Consider the following 22,800-nt stretch of genomic DNA (forward strand, 5'->3'; position numbering starts at 1 on the left):
ACCTCCTTCATCAATATTTGACCTAACGGCAAAGTTAACGCCGTTAGGTCAAACTTAACCCAAGACCAGAGATGTTGACCACGCCACATCATCATCTTCTCCGGTAGGTCGCCGGCCGGCCAAACTTCCGGCCGGCGACCTTCAAATTTTTTTTTTTTTATTCTCTCTCTTCTCTCTCTCTCCAAAAAAAAAACATTTTTTTTTTTAACTCTCTCTAGAGAGAGAGAGAGCATGGATCTGTTCGCAGACCCCATTAGAGGTCTGCGAACAGACCTTCAAAAGGTCTGTTCGCAGACCTCTAATGGAGTCTGCGAACAGATCCGTTTTGGATCTGTTCGCAGACATAGATATGCTCTCTCTCTCTAGATCTGTAGAGAGAAAGAGAATTAAAAAAAAAAAATTTAGAGAGAGAGAGAGAGAGAAGAGAGAGAATAAAAAAAATAAAAAAAAATTTGAAGGTCGCCGGCCGGAAGTTTGGCCGGCCGGCGATCCTGCCGGAGAAGATGATGATGTGGCGTGGTCAAATGATGTGCCAGAGAGAGAAAATGAGATGGAGGAGAGAAAATGTGGGTGAAATACACCTTTAAAGGGGGTTTTTTTCACCCATTCAAAGAGGAGGGCCCTTTAACCAAGCTAAGTCAAAGGTATTTTACTAAGTCAACGAAACCATGGGGAGGCCTTTTAACAAAAACGGGGAGGCCTTTTAAAATGGCCACGGCTTTGAGGAATAAAGAAAAATCTTCGGGGCATAAAGACTTAGTCGGTCAAAATAGACTTTGACAACGTATTTATTTTTTAGTCCAGAGATCTACTTATTGAACTTTACTCCCTAATCTTCATCTCCTTCTTTCTTCCCCTCTCTATTGCTCATCCTTCTTTCTCTAAGAAATCAAAGTTCATCATCTTTCTCTTCTTCTCTCTTCTTCTTGTTCTTTTTAAGAAATCACTTCCAGAATAGTCAAGAATACTTTTTGAATCCTAAAACCAGAAATTGAAACCCTAATATATATATAAAAGAGAAAGATATCATAATTAACAAAACAGGTTATGATTCAAACTATTAAACAACTAATAGGTAATTGTAGAAACAAGCAAATCTGAAAGAAAACTTCTATCAAACCTAATATCAAAATTAAGCTGAGAACTTTTTTTGCTATAACACAGAACTGATGGCGTGCCCTGCAAAATGGATTTTTGAAATGGATCTAAAGAGAGAAAGAGCGGGAGATAGAGAGAAACCTCTCAATGTTGTTACAACACCATAATATTATTAGTGGGTTTGTGATTTCACTTGTTTAGGATATAATCTTTTCTTTCCGGATCTAGAGAGATTAGATTAGCAGTGATTCCATGATCTTACAAGATAACTGGAGATCTGTCAGATGAAGCTTCATTCTTTCAGATTTTTGTAGAATTTGAAAGTTTATGGGTATGTAGAATCATTATTTCATGGTATGTAGAGGGGGAGAGAACCAAAAAGCAAAAGGAGGAGCAACAGAAAAGAGAGAGGAAGAAATAAAGGATAGAGAAAGACTTTGACAGATGAAGATTAGGGGTTAAAAAATAAAAAAAATTCAATTCTTGGATCCAAAATAGATATGCCCTCTAAGTCAATTTTGACCCGCCAAATCTTTATTCCCTGGAGACTTTTCTTTATTCCCCAAAGCCGCGACCTTTAAAATCTCCCTATGGACAATACGCTTTGGCTCATTATAATTTCGGTATGAGCTGTTGGATATTTTCAAATATTCAAATTGGTGGGATGTGTTAATTAATGGAAAATGAAGAGATGGCATGCATCCACGGCCGCATCCAGTGGGTTGAATAGGGATGACACCTATTCATTTTAGGAACATCCAATGCACTTGTATCTCTTGGCATCCTATAAATAACTTAGGATGTTTTCCAAATGTATGACATCGAAAAAAAAGCCAACAGAACTATCCGACGAGTTCCACATCTCTCTTGCTCTCATTTTTCCTGTGTTACACAAAACAGTGAAAGAATTCCTGTTTTTTTTTTTTTATACAATTTTTTGGCGAATTCGGTGTCTGCTTCGATTTGGCATTATTAGTTAATTAATTCTCGGAGTGTTCTTGGTGTTGGTCAAAGCGTACATACTTTGAACCAATATAGTTGTAAAGACTTCATCGTATCCTGAAGGCATAATTCCATACCCGTTGTGTACTCGTGGTTTTACCAGAAGGGGGCGAATTACTGTCTAAAAGAATCGATTCATCGAGCTTTGAAGTTTCGTGTATTACAACATCGTATTTTCTGATTTTTTTCATTTCAAATTGTTAGCAATATATTCCAACAATTTTTAGACAGTAAATCTCGCCTAGTTTTGAAATGGAAGCATCAACAGCATTGACTCAATCTCTTCGCGTTATGAATCAAGACTACACACGTCTTGAAAGTTTTAATGGAGAGAACTTCACAAGGTGGCAAGAAAAATTACGGTTCTTTCTGACTTCTATTAAATTATTTTATATAATAGAAGGGGTTCTTGATAAAATTCCCGAGGAGACTCCTGAAGACTCTTCTGAATTATGGGAAAAACGAAGGAAGCGAAAGGAAGACGATTTTCTTTGCTGTGGTCATATTCTGAACGCTCTGTCTACTTCTATCTACAATGCTCATCGTTCAATTGATTCTGCCAAAGCATTATGGGAAGCACTGGACAACAAATACCGCATTGAAGAGGCAAGTAATCAAAAATTTTTAATTGGTAATTTTATGGATTTTTACTTATTGTTAGCAATCTTTAAAAAGCTGGGATTTCTCTTATGGATGCTTTTCTGGTGGGGGTTATCATTTCTAGACTACCCCCATCTTGAATCGATTATAAGAAAAAACTCAAGCATGACGAAGAAAATTATTCATTAGATTATTTACAACGTCACCTTCGTATTGAAGAAGATTCTCGTATTCGAAAATTAAAAGAGACCCAAACTGATTATCAACCTAAGGCTAATGTGGTTGAAGAAGGGAAATCTAAAAAAGATTCTCTAAAGCCTAGAAAGGATAAAAAGTTTAAGAAACAAACTCCAAAGGACAAGAAGAAGGTAATTTGTTACTATTGTAACAAATCCGGCCATTATGCTCGTGATTGTCGCTCAAGAAAGAAAAATCTTAAAGGGCAAGCAAACATGGCCGAAGAAAATTTATAGCCACAGTTTCTGAAGCCAATACAATAGATGCCGACAGTGGTTGGTGGTACGACACAGGGGTTACTATCCATGTCTGCAATGACCGTAATCTTTTCAAGACTTACGAAGTTGGCGGTGACGGAACCGATATTAAAGGAGCCAATAATATCTGTTCTAAAGTCATGGGATTAGGAACGGTGGAACTCTTCTTTACATCTGGAAAGACTCTAACTCTTCAAAATGTTCATCATGTGCCCGTTGTGACTAAGAATCTTGTATCGGGAGACCGTCTTAATAAGAAGGGGTTTAAGATGGTGTATGAGTCTGATAAATGTGTATTGTCCAAAAGGGGCACGTTTGTTGGTCAGGGGTGTTCTTGTAATGGAATGATTAAGTTGAATCTGATAAATAATAATTCTTCGGTTTATATTGTTGATTCTGTTAATTTATGGCATGGTAGATTAAGTCATGTTAATTATGGTTCTCTTAGAAATATGGAAAAATTAGGCTTAATTTCTAATTGTGATTTTAATTCTATTAGTAAATGTCATGTTTGTGTTCAAGCTAAAATATTTCGAAAATCCCATACGTCTATTGTTAGGAATTCCAATTTGCAAGACATAATTCATAGTGATGTGGATGATTTGCAAAATCACATAACTAGAGGTGACAGCAAATATTATGTAACTTTCATTGACGATTATTATAGATATACTTACGTATATCTAATGAAAAGTAAAGATGAGGTCTTTGAAAAATTCATAATATTTAAAGCGGAAGTTAAAAATCAACTTGGTCTTAAGATTAAAATTTTAAGATCTGACAAAAATGGTGAATACTATCCAAATAAATTTATTAAATTCTGCCAAACACATGGAATTGTTCACCAAGTCACTGCACCTTACACTCCTCAGCAAAATGGTATTGCACAGAGGAAAAACAGGACTATGATTGAGATGGTCAATGCAATGTTAAATAGGACTATGATTGAGATGGTCAATGCAATGGTCAATTGCAGCTCATTACGATTATGAGATATGGCAAATGGATGTCAAAACCGCCTTCCTGAACGGAAAACTGGAAGAGGATATGTACATGACACAACCTGAAGGTTTTGAGGACTCCAAAAATGCTGAAAAAGTTTGCAAGCTTCAAAGGTCCATCTACGGGTTGAAGCAAGCAAGTAGGAGCTGGAGTCTTCGGTTCGACGAGAAAATCAAAGAGTTTGGCTTTCTGAAGAACGAAGAAGAATCTTGTATATACAAGAAGGTTAGTGGGAGCAACCTAGTTTTCTTGGTCTTGTATGTAGATGACATACTGATCGTTGGAAATAACATTCCTATGCTTAACTCCGTGAAAGAGTGGCTTAGGAAGTGTTTTCAATGAAAGACCTAAGAGATGCAGAATATATATTGGGCATCAAGATCTATAGAGATAGATCAAGGAAGATGATTAGACTCAGTCAAGAAACTTATGTCGATAAGATTCTTGGGAGATTCAAAATGGAAGACTCTAAAAGAGGATTTCTCCCCATGACACATGGCACGACGCTAAGCAAGACTCAATGTCCCTGAGATCCTGATGAGCTAGCATATATGAAGAAGGTGCCTTATGCTTCGGCAATAGGATATATCATGTACGCCATGGTCTGCACTCGCCCAGACGTCTCATATGCTCTGAGCATGTGTAGTCGTTACCAATCTAATCCAGGTGAGAGACATTGGACCGCAGCCAAGAATATCCTGAAGTACTTGAGAAGGACAAAGGATCACTTTTTGGTTTATGGCGGGAAAGATGAACTAATCGTGGAAGGCCATGTGGATGCGAGCTTCCAAACGGACAGAGATGATTTCTGATCGCAGTCGGGTTATGTCTTTTGTCTAAACGGAGGAGTAGTAAGCTGGAAAGCTCAAAGCAGACTGCTGTAGCAGACTCTATCACAGAAGCAGACTACCTAGCCGCTTCGGAAGCAGTAAAGGAAGGAGTTTGGATGAAGAAGTTTATCTCCGAACTTGGTGTCGTTCCTAGCATAGAAAATGGGGTAACTCTATATTGTGACAACAATGGAGCTATTCCCCAGGCTAAGGAACCAAGAGCACACCAAAAGTCCAAACATATCCTAAGGAAGTACCACGTGATTAGGGAAATCACTGAGCGAAAAGATGTGGTCATTTGCAAAGTCGATACGGACGACAACGTTGTCGATTCGTTAACTAAACCACTGCCTCAACCCAAGTATGAGAGTCATAGAAGGGTCATAGGTATAAAGCGCATTGAAGAATGGCTTTAGGTTGTAATTGGATTAATGAAATGAGTTTCATGTAATCAATTAGCTACATTCAATAAAAGAAATAAATAAGTTATTTCTGTCATTAAATAATGGTTTAGTGTTTAATTGACAGTCCAAAAATAATGAAGCATTCCAAGTAGGTTTATCAGATGCGTGATCTGGTAAATGAAACCCTACTAAGTGAATATGGAATAGATTCATTATTAAGTCCCTAGTCCAGGTCATTGCATGGACAACAATGACTAATGAAGACTAGCATGGGAGATTGACTGATAGCGCACTTTCATGGGCTATAGGAATATGTTATTTAAGTCAATTACATGGGTGTATGATTGGGGAATGTACACTGGATAACCCAAACATGAGAGTTCTTCAAGAGTTGAAAAACGTCATGAACGCTCATAGGCAAGATTGGAGAGATTCCTTAAACATGAGTGCTCCACTCATCTTTTGTAAGGAATGTCGAATTTTGGTACCGTCAAACGACGTGCCGTAAAAGGAGGTTATAAAGACGGATTACTAGGGGAGACAGGATATACATGAAGTTAAGTGGGAGTACAAGACTGAATGATGTTCTCCTATTGAGTTAGGATAAGTATCTCCGGGCCACTTGAGGAGAAGCAGATGGAAAATGTGTGGCCACACTCAAATGGATTAATGGTTAATCATTTGTATTGACAGTTGTTCTCCAGATCAAGAAAGTCTGAAGGATATGACGTATCAGATGAGATACGAAGAGACATGGGAATCGAGCATTGCACTTGTTCTAAGTACAAGTGGGAGACTGAAGGATATATCCGTTCGGTCTGAAGGAGATGTCTTTCCGAATGAGTGTCCTTCGACCAAGATGGCAATGCGATCAATTTGTAAGTTAGGATAACGATGACCATACTGTGAAGATTATCCAGTCCGGTCCAATTAGGGGTAGTAATGCTTTGCTAGAAGCCAACTACGATCGTCGGATCAATTCGGTGATTCGCGGCTAACATAGACCGGATCCTACAACGGGTTACACATAAGAGTGGTAACTTGATCGGAGAGACTTGACTAGACGGGAACATGCTATTGATGGATTGGATCCAACTAAGAAGGCCGAAAAGGTTCGAATGGAGATTTGGAACAAGATAGAAAGAACCGGGCCTAAAAGAGGTGCCCGGAGGAAGGCCTTTTAGGCCGGCCATATAAAGCCTATGGTGGGCTGCCCTGGCCGGCCACACTTAAAGGGATAGCCAAAGGTATTTTGGTAATTATCTTTTCTGTGACCCGAAAATAGAAAGACCTAATCTGAATATGATTCTAATTAGGGTTTCTCTATATATAGGGTTAGTAGAAAACAGAAAAGGTGTGGATTTTTCTCTGGAAGAAAAATATACATCTCTCTTTCTCTCAATATACAGCTAGTGGAGAGAGAGGTTTGTAGAGAAAAAGCTCCCGTTCTATCAATCTAGTCAAGAAGAAGAGTTCTTCTCAACCTTCTAGTAAGTCCTAGCAGTCTGAAAGGAAGGGAGATCAAGTCTATACACTCGGTGTCTCAAGTAGAGGAACGACAATTGGAGCTCTCGATCTTTACACGCGATTGGAAAGGTTCGAGGGAAAAACGCGTTAAAGGTATTTATCCCTCTTCTAGTTCATTGATTAGTTCATGCGTATGATTCTGGGTATTCTAGTGTTAACATATGATGTTTGAGATTCCGCTTAGAACACTAGATAGTGTATTAGACACACACAAAATCCTACAGTATTGAGACAAAGTCAAAATCTACCACTGGATGGATTTTTACTTTAGGTGGTGCTGCTGTGTCTTGGGGATCCAAGAAGCAGACCATAATTTCTGATTCAACTATGTTGTCAGAATTAATTACATTAGCAGATGCAAGTAAGGAAGCGGAATGGCTTAGAAACCTACTAGAAGAAATTCTCATATGGAAGAAGCCATCTCCGTCAGTCATGATAAATTGTGACAACCAGGCAACACTTTATAACGTTGCAAATAAGACCAACAATGGCAAGTCGAGACACGTGAGTCTCAGACATCAATTTGTGAGTCAATTACTCAAGACAGGAGTAATTACAGTCGACTATGTAGAATCAAAGAAAAACTTAGCGGATCCATTAACTAAAGGACTTCCTAAAGTAATGGTCTCGGTTAAGAATAAGAAAATGGGACTCACGTCTGTGAATGAAGGTTGATCGCCTTTAACGGAAACCCAACTTATGTCTTGAAATAGATAGGCAAAATTCAACGGGTACCAACAAGTTAAAGTTTTCGCGAATATGGAATACTAGCAATTTATATTCTCCCATTTCTGAGCTAGTATTGGTTTTCTACAAGACAACGGATGGATGATATATCCTTAATAAGTCCTAATTTTTAAGTGGTGCCTCGCGGAAACACCTCAAGTGGACTTACCTAAGTGAGTGTGGAGATCAGGCCGTCTCCTAAGAAAATAAGACCGTTTTCCGAAGAAGACTCATGAAAGGGATATTGCACATGGCCATTAATGTGCGGAGTATAAACACTCTGATTCACCGAAACAAGTATGTGCGATGGCTCCGGTTTCATCACTAAAGGATTCTTGGTTCAAGATACATTCACCATAGCATTCTGATAAAACTTTGAGTTGTCTGCACTAAGTGAAGGTTCAAATCCATAAGATACCTATCATGTATGTACAAGTTTCTACGATAATGTCAAAGTTGTTAGTTTTTTCTTTTCTTTTTGTTTTTTTTTTGTTTTTTTTTTTTTTTTTTTTTTTTTTTTTGTTGCCTCGGATGGATATATTATTTTATACTTCCAATCTTTTGAAAATAGTGGGGGAATGTTGGATATTTTCAAATATTCAAAATGGTGGGATGTGTTAATTAATGGAAAATGAAGAGATGGCATGTGTTATAACTAAAAGTCGCGGAAGCTATCGAACCTATCCTAGAAATTGATCCGATTATGAAGATTAATCGAAAAGCTAAGTCAAAATCAAATATGCGAACAGAATTTAACGAGGTTCGGCTTTAAAGCCTACGTCCTCGGGCGAACAAGAAATCTTTATTGAAGGATAGATGAAGACGACTAACACAATCCGCAAGTTCGTCCCAAGATGGTACCGTATAGTAATAACCCTCTATACTAAATCTTCGACGACCGAGAAATCTAACACCGCTCAAAAACTATGAAAAATTTCTCTCACTCTTGCTCTCTCTCTAGCTCTCTAAAGAAGAGTTGTTGTTTGTGTTGGTGTGTTGTTACAAGCACTCAAACCCCCTATTTATATAGGATATCCACCGTCATAACAAGCCCAATAATAGGAACATGGGTTTCTAAATTTTGGTGGAAGTCACAATTTAGAAACTGCCTCTTAAATTAGAAACCGCCTCAATTGGAATTGTGAAACCGCCTCTTACAATTCTCCACCTCGTACACAATTTGATATACTTCAAATTTTGGACGAACACCAGGATTCTCCTTGTAAGATATATCTGCTTCTTGTAACTTCATCCGACTGCACCATATGACCATGGTTGCCTACGTACCCTTTTACAGGATCAAGCCTACTGTAGTTCTACCAACCCTTAACATAAAGAAAACCTTGTCGCCATTACGCCCTTTCGGGCAACTTAACACGAGCCGATTTGCAGCAATTCCAGACAATGCTGAAACTTGCTACACGTCACCACTTTAGTCAACATGTCCGCGGGATTCTCATCTGTGTGTACCTTCATGAGAGAAACATCACCTTCCTCTATGACATCTCGTACAAAGTGATACCTGACATCGATATGCTTAGTACGAGCATGGTGAACCTGATTCTTCGCCAAGTGGATCGCACTTTGACTATCACACCATAAATCTACGCACTCCTGCTTAATCCCTAGATCATCCAGAAGACCCCACAACCACAATGCTTCCTTCACACCCTCGGCCATAGCCATATACTCGGCCTCCGTAGTAGATAACGCAACTGTAGATTGTAACATCGATCGCCAACTAACTGGAGCACCATGTACCTTAAATACATAACCAGTAGTAGATCGTCTTCTATCTAGATCGCCAGCATAATCCAAGTCAACATAACCGCTTACCTGACATGTGTCTCCACCAAAGCACAAACCCGTATCAACGGTACCCTTCAAGTACCTCAAGACCCACTTCACAGCTTCCCAATGTGTCTTCCCCGGGTTTGCCATAAACCTACTAACCACACTGACCGCTTGTGAAATATCCGGACGAGTACACACCATAGCGTACATCAAACTGCCAACTGCACTAGCATACGGTACACGATCCATATGATCCTTCTCCACCGTAGTAGTGGGAGATTGTTTTCCCGAGAGCCTGAAGTGTGGTGCCAAAGGTGTTGACACCGCCTTCGCATTCTGCATCCCGAATCGAGAGACTACTCGTTCGATGTAACCTTTCTGATTCAAGTACAGTTTCTTACTTGACCGCTCTCTCTTAATCTCCATTCCCAGTATTTTCTTTGCAGCGCCCATGTCTTTCATCTCAAACTCTTGACTGAGTTGAGATTTCAACTTATCTATCTCCACCATGCTTCGAGAAGCAATAAGCATGTCATCCACATACAAAAGGAGATAAATAAAGTCACCTTCGCGAAGTTTCTTGATGTATACACAACAATCATAGTCACTTCTGCGAAAACCATGCTTTAGCATGAAAAAATCAAATCGTTTGTACCATTGGCGAGGGGATTGTTTTAATCCGTAAAGAGATTTCCTCAAACGACATACTTGATTTTCTTTACCCTCAACCTTGTATCCCTCAGGTTGAGCCATATAAATTTCTTCTTCCAAATCACCGTGCAAGAAGGCGGTTTTAACATCGAGTTGTTCCAACTCAAGATCCCTGTGAGCAACAATACTCAATAGCACCCGAATAGAAGTATGTTTCACGACCGGTGAGAAAATCTCATTGTAGTCGACCCCTTCTTTCTGTGCATAACCCTTGGCCACTAGTCTTGCCTTATACCTTGTACCCTTGATCTCGGAAGAATCCTCTTTCTTCTTGTACACCCATTTACAACCAATAACAGACTTTCCTTCGGGCAATGGGACAACTTCCCATGTCTTGTTCTTGTGAAGAGACTCCATCTCTTCTTGCATAGCAACCAACCAACTCTCTCTTTCCTCCGCGGTAATAGCTTGTTTGAAGGTGACCGGCTCGTCGTCTTCCACCGAGAGTGCATATTCAACAAGATTTGCCTGCCCATAATGCCTAAGAGGTTTGTCTGACCCTAACCTCTGTACCGGCTTATATAACCGTTTCGGCCTAGTGTGTACCGAAACATCCTGCTGTTGTTGTTGTAAAACTTGTGTACCTTCCCCTTGAACCTCCTCATGATCGGGTTCATCAATTTCCTCATCCTGAGTATTATCCTGATGCTCCACCTGATCATGATTCCTAGAAACCCGTTGGTCTTCGATTTCTACTTCCACTACTTGAGCTTTAGTAGACCCAACATCACCACAACTAGGCACCGTAGCTTTCGCCATAGCTACAATAGATGACTCATCAAACACCGCATCTCTGCTGATTACAAACTTCTTGTCTTCCGTACACCATAACCGATAACCCTTGACTCCTGTAGCATATCCTAAGAAAATTGCCTTCTTTGCTCTATTTGTCAAGTTTGTTACCTTTAACATGGTAATAGGCCGTACAACCGAAAACCTTAAGTCTCCCGTAATCTGCATGTTCACCTGACCATACCTCGTAAGGTATGCCGCCATCTAAAGAAGAATGTGGAGACCTGTTCACAATATAACAAGCTGTAGCAACAGATTCTGCCCACCATTCTACGCCTAATCCCGAATTGGAGCGCATACATCTAGCCTTCTCAAGTAGTGTACGGTTCAATCTCTCTGCGACTCCATTCTGCTGAGGTGTGTTTACTACTGTCCAGTGCCTCACAATGCCTTCCTGATTACAAAACTCCTTGAATGCCCCATCCGTGTACTCGGTCCCATTATCCGACCTTAACGTCTTCAGCTTTCGACCAGTTTTGTTCTCAACCATTGCTTTCCACACCAGGAACGTGTTGAATACCTCATTCTTATGCTTCAGAAAATAAAGCCAGACAAATCTCGAATGATCATCAACGAATGTAACAAAATACCTGGAACCACCCTTGGAAGGTAACTTTGCCGGTCCCCAGACATCGGTGTGTACGTAGTCTAACACCTCTTTGCTCCTGTGCTTACTTGTAGAGAACGTCACCCTGTGTGCCTTCCCGAACACACAATGCTCACAAAACTCCATGCAAGGCTTCTTCATGTCCTTCAACAAGCCTTTCCCGCACATCAAAGATAGACCCTTTTCTGACATATGCCCAAGGCGCATATGCCAAAGCCTCGTACTAGCCGTTGGATTCCTTCCACTGATTCCTACTGCTACATCTCCCGTAATTGTTGTCCCCAAAAGTTTGTATAAATTACCGTAACGAGTACCTCTCATTACCACCAAAGAACCCTTAACGACTTTTATGGAGCCATTCTCTATAATTATCTTACAGCCGTTCCGCTCCAACACACCAAGGGAAATTAGATTTTTCCGCAAATCGGGTATGTGTCTTACGTCCGTCAATGTTCTCACCACTCCATCGTGCATCTTGATCCGTATTGTTCCGAGTCCCACAGTTTTACATATACTATCATCACCCAGTATAACTGTACCACCATCTATACTCCTATAGGTAGTAAACAACTCCCTATTTGGACACATATGGTGTGACGCCCCTGAATCAAGCATCCACTTATCGAAGATCTTCTCAGACACCTCTGTCACCGAGAAACATTCGTCCGCCTCTTCTGACACATATCCCGCCTCTTGCATCTCTTGTTTCTCCTTGTAGCCTTCGTTCTTTTGCTTCAACTTTCTCTTCGGACAAGCCGCTTTAAAGTGGCCAAGCTCACCACAACTAAAGCACGTTTTCTTGAAAGAGCCTCTAGATTTGGATCTAGATTTCCCGCCCTTTCCCTTTCCCTTTCCCTTTCCCCTTTCATTACTCCTCCCCCTCGTTACAAACAACCCTTGTGCTTGATCCTTGTCTACTCCACCCGACGCCATACTGCTAGTAGCAACCTTACGAAGGTCATCCGCTAATAGCGAATTTCTCGTCTCTTCCATGCTTAGACTATCACCAACAAGCATCAAAGTTTGAACAAGGTTCTCATAGGATTTAGGCAATGAAAGTAACAATATGAGGGCTTGGTCCTCATCCTCAACCTTAACATCGATATCCTTCAAATCTAAGATAATCCTGTCAAACCTATTCACATATTCCTGAATAGAAGAACCCTCTTCCATTCTACATGTGAATAATTTGGATTTTAAGTAGACCCGATTTGTTAAAGTTTTCGTCATGAAACTGCTTTCTAGCTTTAACCACACACCCACCGCCGTTGTTTCTCCGTCTACTAGGAACGCCACGTCCCTCTCAAGACACAACATAATGGTAGCCCGTGCTTCGAGATCTAACTCCTCCCAATCCTCATCTGACATATCTCCTGGTTTCTTTCCCGTCAACGTCTTGTGTAATTTCTGCGAGATTAACAGATTCTTCATCTGCATCCGCCAATAAGAAAAATCGTTTTTCCCATTGAACTTCTCTATCTCATATTTCCCTGCTTTGACCGTACCACTTCTCGATCCCATCTTCTCTTCGTTCAATCTCAACAAGGCTCTGGTACCAATTGTTATAACTAAAAGTCGCGGAAGCTATCGAACCTATCCTAGAAATTGATCCGATTATGAAGATTACTCGAAAAGCTAAGTCAAAATCAAATATGCGAACAGAATTTAACGAGGTTCGGCTTTAAAGCCTACGTCCTCGGGCGAACAAGAAATCTTTATTGAAGGATAGATGAAGACGACTAACACAATCCGCAAGTTCGTCCCAAGATGGTACCGTATAGTAATAACCCTCTATACTAAATCTTCGACGACCGAGAAATTTAACACCGCTCAAAAACTATGAAAAATTTCTCTCACTCTTGCTCTCTCTCTAGCTCTCTAAAGAAGAGTTGTTGTTTGTGTTGGTGTGTTGTTACAAGCACTCAAACCCCCTATTTATATAGGATATCCACCGTCATAACAAGCCCAATAATAGGAACATGGGTTTCTAAATTTTGGTGGAAGTCACAATTTAGAAACTGCCTCTTAAATTAGAAACCGCCTCAATTGGAATTGTGAAACCGCCTCTTACAGCATGCATCCACCGCCACATCCAGTGGGTTGAATAGGGATGACACCTATTCATTTTAGGAACATCCAATGCATTTGTATCTCTTGGCATCCTATAAATAACTTAGGATGTTTTCCAAATGTATGACATCAAAAAAAAAAAGCCAACACAACTATCCAACGAGTTCCACATCTCTCTCGCTCTCGTTTTTCCTGTGTTACACATAACAGTGAAAGAATTCTTGGTTTTTTTTACAGAAACCCACCATCTCACACCATCAAGGGTTACCAACATGAGTTATATTATTATTTGTGCTCTCTGTATGAAGTCCCATTTTTTATATTCATATAGTGCACCAATAAGAGAAATAAGGAAGGTTGATGTGTGGGAAACTTTTTTTCCCTATGTTGGGTTTATACAATGGTTGGGCCCATTTGGGTGATTCCATGGTTGGGCCCATTACCATCTAATAATTAATTTTGAGTGAGCCTCACCCACTCACTACTAGTCAAGACTATTTGTCTTCTAGTTAGCACATGGGTGGGCTCCACCTCTAGAAGGAAGATGACATTCAAAGCTTTCTTTCTCTAGACAATTAATGTCCCACATCTCTCAACTAGTGAAACTATAGGTGTCTTATAATAAGTTGCTTGACAACTCATTGTAAAGCACATGGTGGTGTAGAGAAGGCTCCCACACGCGCGCGCACACATGTGAGGCATTTGGGCTTTTAACCAATTTGAACTTTTTGACTATTTGGGCTATTTAGGCTATTTGGGCTAATTGGCTTATGGGCTTATGGGCCTTTGGGTCGTGGCCCGTGAGCCCGTGGGCCAGTGAGCCCGTGAGCTCGGGTGCTCGGGTACTCGGGAGCTCGAGAGCTTAGGAGCTTATAGTGAAAAGACTCTTTTGCCACGAAGAGTAGTTTTACTCAAACTCGGATTTTGACTAAGTCGGCGGGATTAACCTAATCAGTATTTGAGTATATCTCTAACTGATTTCGTAGGGTTAATCAGTTTCCGAGTTTATCTCCCACTCCTTTAACTTCTCTACCACGTTTCCTAGGCGGTTAGGGTTTTCTCAGAGGCTATATATACCAGCCGAAATCAAGAGAGAAAACACAACTCATTATCGGCTATCTTTCTCTTTCTGATTGTTCAAGTTTTCGAGTTCTGTTATCTCCATTACTGTCTCTGTTAGTGCAGACAGAGGAAGTAAGCTGTGGTCAATCCTTGGGGAGTGATCGGAATCAAGTAATTAGCACCCCGGTTACTCCGAAATCACTTTCAAGGCAGTGGCCTCCATACCACGACACAGTGAATAAGTTCTTTTCTACCCGACAGTTCCATTGATCTACCCCATATTTCCAATAATTTGAAAGTGATTTTCTGATCAATGGCTGCTGTTAATCTCAAAACCCTACCTGATATGTCAAAGATGATCCCTCTTGATGGAACTAACTACAAGAGGTGGTCACAGAAGCTGTTTATCTTCTTCGAACAACTCGAAGTCGATTATATTTTGTTCGAAGATTTATCCACTCTTTCTTCAATCGACATCGATATTACCCCTGTTAAGGATAGGTCTTCTACTTCGAATGGGGATGTTGTCAAACAACAGAAAGACAACAAAATCGTTCGAGGACATCTGCTGAATCATATGGATAACAAGTTATTCGACTTGTTTGTCAACTACAAATCTGCTAAGGATATCTGGGATACCCTTCAGAAGAAATATGGAGCGGACGATGCTGGAAGGAAGAAGTACATCGTGGGAAAGTGGTTACAGTTCCAAATCAACGATGACTCTTCAATCATGGAGCAGGTTCATGTCTATGAGAACCTGGTTGCTGAAATACTTGCTGAAGGCATGAAGATGTGTGAAATCCTTCAAGCCAATGTTCTGCTGGAAAAGTTTCATCAATCCTGGAGTGACTACAGAAACCATCTGAAGCACAAGAAGAAGGACATGTCTCTTCAGGAGCTGATCAGTCACATGAGGACTGAAGAGGCAAATCGCCTCAAGGATAAGTTTGCTAACCTATCTTTGAATTCCCCTTCTGCTAACTTGGTTGAATCTGTTCCCTCTGGAAACAAAGACAGGTCCAAAACTAATAAGAAGAAGAAGAAGTCTGGAAAGAGTAAGACTGGAGAAGTAAAGTCCAACTCGAAGATCCAGAAATCGAAAGGTCTCTGCTATGTCTGTGGAAAATCAGGACACAAGGCATACCAGTGCAACCAGAGGAAGGACCAACGCTCAAACGTTGCTGTACTGAATATCGCTGAACCTGAAGAGATCATTGCTGCAGTAGCCGAGACTTGTTTGGTGGAAAGCAAACATGAATGGGTGCTAGACACAGGAGCTTCCAGGCATATGTGTGCAATCAGAGAGATGTTTCAGACCTTCGAGGAGATGAACGATGGATCCAGCGTCTACATGGGCAACTCTGCAAAAGCTGGAATCATGGGCAAAGGAAAGGTTCTTCAGAAACTCACCTCTGGAAAGAATCTGTCTCTGAACGATGTTCTCTACGTGCCCACCCTTAGGAGGAATCTAATCTCGGGATCTCTTCTCAACAAAGCTGGTTTAAAATTAGTTTTTGAGTCTGATAAAATTATAATTTCTAAAAATGGGGTCTTTGTTGGGAAGGGATATCTGAGTGGGGGCCTTTTTGTAGTGAACGTCGATTCAGAAATTAATAATACTTCTAGTTCTGCTTATATCGTTGAGTCTTCTAATATATGGCATGGTAGATTAGGACACGTTAATTACGCTTCTATTAAGAAACTTAAAGAGAATGGAATCATCAGTGCAGACGATCTTGATGATCACACTAGATGTCCCATATGTGTAGAAGCTAAACATGCGAAACTGTCCTTTAAGAATGTCACAATTAGAACGACAGAACTTTTAGAACTAGTACACTCAGACTTAGCTGACTTCAGAAACCTAGCTAGCAGAGGAGGTAAGAGATACTACATTACCTTCATAGATGACTACTAAAGGTACACGAAAGTTTACCTCCTGAGGTCTAAGGATGAAGCTGAAGGAGCTTTTCTGAATTATAAGGCTGAAGTAGAAAACTAACTATACAGAAAAATAAAGAGGTTTAGGTCTGACAGGGGAGGAGAGTATAACTCTAACACCCTTAAATCTTTCTGTGAAAAACATGGAATCATCCATGAATTTAGTGCTCCTTATACGCCACAACAGAATGATGTTGCGGAGAGGAAAAATAGGACACTCAAAAACATAATGAATGCCATGCTTCTAAGCTCAGGATTACCCGATGAACTGTGGGGGGAGGCGATCTTATCTGCCTGCCACATACTCAACAGAGTACCTCACAAAGAGCTAAACAAAACACCTTATGAATTATGGAAAGGTTATGCACCTAATCTGAAATTTCTAAGAGTGTGGGGGTGTCTGGCCAAAGTGGGTATACCTGACTTTAGGAAAGTCAGTGTCGGACCAAAGACAGTTGATTCTGTATTTATTGGTTATGCTTAAAATAGTGCAGTATATAGATTCATGTTATTGGAAGATGAAACCATAACAGAATCTAGAGATGCTGAATTCTTTGAACATGAGTTTCCTTTGAAACTACCTGTTGAAAGTATTCCCATGAATGATTCGTCGCTTACTAACTTACCCACACATGAAGAAGTGCCTAACAGTATGCTTCCATCTAACTCTTCCACTGATGATGTAGAAGATGGAACAGAACTTAGGAAAAGTAAGAGACGTAGGATAGAGAAAACTTTTGGTCCCGATTTCATTACTGCCTTTCTATCTGAAGGTGTAGACTGGCTTAACGATCAATTTGTATCTAGTTTCTTAATTGAGACTGATCCAAAGACTTATCATGAAGCCATAACTTCAGTAGATGCAAGCTTATGGAAAGAGGCCATAAAAAGTGAGTTAGACTCTATCCTAGTCAATCATACGTGGGAGCTGGCTGACTTACCTAAAGGGTGTAAACCCATTAGCAGTAAGTGGATCTTTAAGAAAAAGATTAGGCCAGATGGGACCATAGATAAGTATAAAGCCAGACTGGTGATCAGAGGCTTTACTCAGAGAGAGGGACTTGACTACTTTGACACCTACTCCCCAGTGACTAAAATCACCACAATTAGGTCTCTAATCGCGTTGGCTGCCATGCATGACCTGGTAATACATCAAATGGATGTTAAAACGGCGTTCCTGAATGGAGATCTAGATGAGGGGATTTATATGTCTCAACCAGAGGGATTCGTAATCCCTGGTCAGGAGAGCAAGGTATGTAGACTGAAGAAGTCTCTCTATGGTCTAAAACAGGCACCCAAGAAATGGTATGAGAAATTCGATGATACCATGTTGAGCAATGACTTCACTGTGAATAACTCAGACTCATGTGTATATTCTAAATAGTGTACGTCTGGATATGTCATCATATGTCTGTATGTTGATGACATGCTCATCTTTGGTGCCAATGAAGATGATGTGAATGAGGTAAAAACTTTTCTGTCATCTAAGTTTGAGATGAAGGACTTAAGAGAGGCAGATGTCATACTAGGGGTCAAAATCAAGAGAACCCGAGATGGCATCTCTCTAAGTCAACCTCATTATGTTGAACAGATACTGAGAAAGTTCAACTCCTATGATGTGAATCCTGTGAGAACCCCCTATGACCCTAGCACAACTCTGGTGAAGAATGGAGGACCAGGTGTCTCACAATCTGAGTATGCTAAGATCATAGGAAGTGTGATGTTTTCGATGAATCACACCAGACCTGACATTGCATTCGCAGTAAATAGACTCAGTAGATACACACATAACCCTAGTGAGGAACACTGGAGAGCACTTCATCGCCGGCTTAAGTATTTAAGAGGCACAATTGATCTAGGCCTGCATTATGGAAAGTTCCCAGCAGTGCTGGAAGGCTACTGTGATGCTAACTGGGTCACTGACAATGACGAAGTCAGTTCAACCAGTGGTTATGTTTTTGTGTTAGGTGGAGGTGTTGTATCATGGAAGTCATCCAAACAGACATGCATAGCACGTTCCACTATGGAGTCTGAGTTTATCGCTCTTGAACTGGCAAGTCAGGAAGCAGAGTGGTTGAGGAGTCTCTTGGAAGACATACCACAATGGGGAAGGGAAACTACACCAATTTCCCTTCACTGTGACTCACAGGCTGCCATTGCAGTTGCAAAGAACAGTGTGTTCAATGGCAAGAAGAGACACATCAGGATAAGGCATGCTGCAGTTAAGCATATGCTGAAAATGGTGTAATAGCCTTGGATTATGTGAGGTCAGAACAGAATTTGGCAGACCCACTTACTAAAGGCTTAACGAGGAGACTAGTTCTCGAGACGTCTAAGGGAATGGGGTTGAAGCCTCTGTGCTGATTTTCCATTCTTGTGACGTGGAGCGGAGTCAGCTAGAATAAAACTAGCAGAGCTCCATTGAGGGGTCAGAGTTTGACCTAAGGATGAGCCTAAGGCTCTTAATGTATTCATAGCCCTTTGTGGTGGTTCTAATGAGACGGACTTGATGAATACACCGATAGCTAATATATCCATTACCGTAATGGTGGTCCTTTTGAGATGGACTATATGGTGTTTAGCTGCTGATGATGATGGGGATGAACTTCCCAAAGTTCTTAATGATTTCATACCCGAGTAAGGGGTCAGAGCCTACGATGAGGTAGACTCACCGAGATCACCTACGTGAGCCCGAGGGTGTAAGGCCGCCCTCTATGGAAGACAGACAGCAGTCTTCTTAAAACCTCACCAGTCCCAAGGTATGTTCAGGGCCTACTTAATGAACATGAACGAATCGCGGAAAACGCAGAACTCACCGGGTATCGTATGTGTTGTGGGGGTCTCAGCCAGAAATCTCCAAGTTCAAGAGTAATTTCACTTGGTTGCTTTATTTTTGGTTGTTGCCTCACTCCACTATGTGTAGGGATGTCGACGGGGCGGGTTTGGGACGGTTCATCCCCTTCCCAACTCCGTCCCGTTAGTAAACGGGTTTTACCATAACCGTCCCAATAATTAATCAGGGTGGATGTTCAATTACCATAACCATCCCAATAAAAATGTGTTAAACCATTACCACCCCATCCCGTTTAATATAAAACGAGTCGGGTCGGGTCGGGTTCAAAGTATTTAGTTTCACAAAAGTTATTTTAGTTTGAAATAACATAACAATTGTTAACAAAATTTTATAAGACTTTGAATTTATCAATCATAAACACTACAACTACTTAAATAATATAAAACATAAAATAATTAAATTGATAATATAAGATTAAAGTTTTAGAAACATAACCTTAAATAAAAAATATATTTAATATATAACATACTAATCGGTTCGGGGTGGAGTTTACTATCTAATACCAAACTCGCCCCGAACCCGATTAGTTTTTTTAACTTCATACCAAACACGAACCGTTTAATTAACGGGGCGGTACAACCCGTCCCATTAGGGGCGGGTTCGGGAAAAAACCCGCCGGTTCGGACCAAATTGCCACCCCTAACTATGTGTCAATTCAAATCGAAAGATATTGAACACTTAAGTACATGTCCCACTTCCAGCTTAGCAGTCAGAAGTCTTTGATAGCCATCTTGTGGGGGATTGTTGGGTTTATACAATGGTTGGGCCCATTTGGGTGATTCCATGGTTGGGCCCATTACCATCTAATAATTAATTGAGAGTGAGCCTCACCCACTCACTACTAGTCAAGACTATTTGTCTTCTAGTTAGCACATGGGTGGGCTCCACCTCTAGAAGGAAGATGGCATTCAAAGCTTTCTTTCTCTAGACAATTAATGTCCCACATCTCTCAACTAGTGAAACTATAGGTGTCTTATAATAAGTTGCTTGACAACTCATTGTAAAGCACATGGTGGTGTAGAGAAGGCTCCCACATGCTCACGCACACATGTGAGGCATTTGGGCTTTTAACCAATTTGAACTCTTTGCCTATTTGGGCTATTTGGGCTATTTAGGCTATTTGGGCTAATTGGGCTTATGGGCCTTTGGGCCGTGAGCCCGCGTGCTTGGGTGCTCGGGTGCTCGGGTGCTCGGGTGCTTGGGAGCTTGGGAGCTTATAGTGAAAAGACTCTTTTGCCACGAAGAGTAGTTTTACTCAAACTCGGATTTTGACTAAGTCGGCGGGATTAACCTAATCAGTATTTGAGTATATCTCTAACTGATTTCGTAGGGTTAATCAGTTTCCGAGTTTATCTCCCACTCCCTTAACTTCTCTACCACGTTTCCTAGGCGGTTAGGGTTTTCTCAGAGGTTATATATACCAGCCGAAATCAAGAGAGAAAACACAACTCATTATCGGCTATCTTCCTCTTTCTGATTGTTCAAGTTTTCGAGTTCTGTTATCTCCATTACTGTCTCTGTTAGTGCAGACAGAGGAAGTAAGCTGTGGTCAATCCTTGGGGAGTGATCGGAATCAAGTAATTAGCACCCCGGTTACTCCGAAATCACTTTCAAGGCAGTGGCCTCCATACCACGACACAGTGAATAAGTTCTTTTCTACCCGACAGTTCCATTGATCTACCCCACCACCATCTCACACCAGCAAGGGTTACCAACAAATTTTCTATCGCCAATGTTTCAAATGTTCTTTTAGATTTTTTTTTTTCTTCCTCTCACTTCCGACCACTGTGTCTAATCACAACTACCATCGTAATCATCGCCAACAAATTGCCGACAAACCTAATGGTCGTGGAGAAGAAGGGGTGGTGGTGTGGGGGGGGGGGGGCCGAATTTTTAATATTCTCAAAAAGTCAAACATGAGAAATTTGTTGCAGATCTATTTTTTTTAACGTGGTCTTGGTTTTCTTTTTAGGATGAGTTTGAATGTAATATGCTATGCAAATTGATGTCAAACTTTGCAAAATATATGTAAATTTGTTACGAACATACTTTGCAAGTGTGGTGGAATAAGTTTGAATTACAAAACAAGTAGTGTTAAATTTATGAGAAGATATAGGAGTAGAATAGGATATTGCATCTATCAGGTTTGAACTTCACATATTATCATTGATGGGACCACATCCACAGGATAAGAAAGATTTAGGGATGTTCTTTTTTTTTCAACAAAGGATGATTTAATTTCAACAAATAAACGAAGAAAAATTTAGGGATGTGTCTACATATTGACCAAGTTATCAAAAACAAATATAGGAAAATGGGATTCATGTGTGAAGGGGCACTTACAACAATAATATGGAGCACCTTTAGAACCTCCATATCAGAAAGTTCATAAATCTGTTTGCACTAGTTAAAAAGTGTAATAACACTCACTGAAAGTTATAAGACTTTACAAAATATGAGGAGTTGAACAAAAAGGAAAACAAAGATGAACGTAATATTAATGATCAAGTGGATATGCGATAAGCAATGGGCATTATCCGACTAAAAATTCTTTGGATGATTTTGTTAGTAGAAAGACGTGCACACCACGGAGACACCACTGCAAACTTAATATAAATGGTTACTAGACCTAATTGTTGAGTGGATACCTCATCTTTTTCTTTTCTATAATTTGTTCAATCCTCTCTCTCTCTTTTTTTGTAGAAAAAGTTGCAACTAAACTTGTCTAATTAAAACATAATGGATATGAATGGACAAGTCCTTACAAAATGAATGATGCAGAATTTATCAAAATGAGCAAAGAGCTAGCATGGGTAGTGGTACTTTTAGAAAGTGATATAACAAATAGATGTAGATATTTTTCCACCGGATGGAATCATGAATTGTTCCAAAAAAAAAACAAAATAGATAAGTCTACCACCACCTTCTCCACCACATGCCCTCCTCACAGTCACTCATCTCTCTCTCTATCTCTCCAAATCTATTCTTTCCATTGACGTTTTGTATGGATTCTGATTATGTAATGGTAGGTTTACATCCAACCCTCTCTTCAAGCAACTATCCCGACCTTAGCTCAGTTGGTAGAGCGGAGGACTGTAGTGTGAAAGCAGATTAATCCTTAGGTCACTGGTTCGAATCCGGTAGGTCGGATTTTTTTATTTTCAATACTTTCTTATTTGCAGAATTATAAATGTTTTTCATTGAGATGGACATTACTTCAGACCTAATCTGTTCTAAAGGGCGACAAAGATGAAAATGGTGGTTTTGAATTACTCAACCAACC

At 40.3% G+C, this 22,800-nt stretch overlaps 1 non-coding gene across 1 annotated transcript; it reads left to right on the plus strand.

Annotated features, from left to right (window-relative positions):
• Nucleotides 1–22,579: 22,579 nt before the first annotated feature.
• Nucleotides 22,580–22,667, plus strand: TRNAY-GUA (transfer RNA tyrosine (anticodon GUA)). Its single transcript is given in 2 exon segments — nt 22,580–22,616; nt 22,632–22,667. It is a non-coding gene; the product is annotated as a tRNA-Tyr (tRNA).
• The last annotated feature ends 133 nt before the right edge of the window (nt 22,668–22,800 follow it).

This window comes from Eschscholzia californica, unplaced genomic scaffold (assembly GCF_041429995.1).
Source record: "Eschscholzia californica isolate CP2 unplaced genomic scaffold, dmEscCali1.0.p SCAF_3, whole genome shotgun sequence".
NCBI lineage: Eukaryota > Viridiplantae > Streptophyta > Magnoliopsida > Ranunculales > Papaveraceae > Eschscholzia > Eschscholzia californica.